The sequence below is a fragment of the Vanessa tameamea genome, chromosome Z (genome assembly GCF_037043105.1).
Source record: "Vanessa tameamea isolate UH-Manoa-2023 chromosome Z, ilVanTame1 primary haplotype, whole genome shotgun sequence".
NCBI classification, from domain to species: Eukaryota; Metazoa; Arthropoda; class Insecta; order Lepidoptera; family Nymphalidae; genus Vanessa; species Vanessa tameamea.
Window position 1 is genome coordinate 7,746,054 of NC_087341.1, and position 627 is coordinate 7,746,680.

At 27.1% G+C, this 627-nt stretch overlaps 1 protein-coding gene across 1 annotated transcript in view; it reads right to left on the bottom strand.

Annotated features, from left to right (window-relative positions):
- The window catches only part of LOC113400949 (beta-parvin), a 165,316-nt gene that overhangs the window by 117,135 nt on the left and 47,554 nt on the right, over positions 1–627 (bottom strand). The gene's annotated exons all lie outside the window — the stretch shown is intronic.

Below are 627 nucleotides of genomic sequence, written 5' to 3' on the forward strand. Positions count from 1 at the left end.
AGACAATACAAACCGTTATATCCCTGCATATTAAATCTGTAATATCTATGAAAATATTAATTTAAATTGTATGATGTAAAGGGCCATAGGTATGTATATTAAATGCACAATGTCAATGTCACAATGTACTTATTGGATTAAGATTTATTCTGTATTCCTTAAAATTGCTTCGTAAATAAACAATTATTTCTCGTAAAATGTAAATGATAAAAATTGCTTATTTTTTATTATCCCTAAGAAATACCATCGCAGACTTTTTGAAGACCTTTTTAAGGTGTACAATGCTGCAGTACATACATTATTTTGATCTATATCCTAGGGTTCAGCCAGCGTTTGCAATGCACTGACTTTGTTTTATACTATGTAGTTAAGAGTCGATGTAGAATTTTGTCTATACAAACACATACATACGTTATACATACGTCATACATACGCGCATAACGCGTACTTTAAACTCATTACAAAAAATGTAGATGGTTTTTTTTATTACTATAGGTACATACGCTACTAATAATAAATTATTTATTAAAAATATATATATTTTAACAATATTGATGTAGGCGATTATTTATTACGAAATAATCTTTCAAATATCAAACGTGGGGTGTTTATAAAAAAAAGATAATA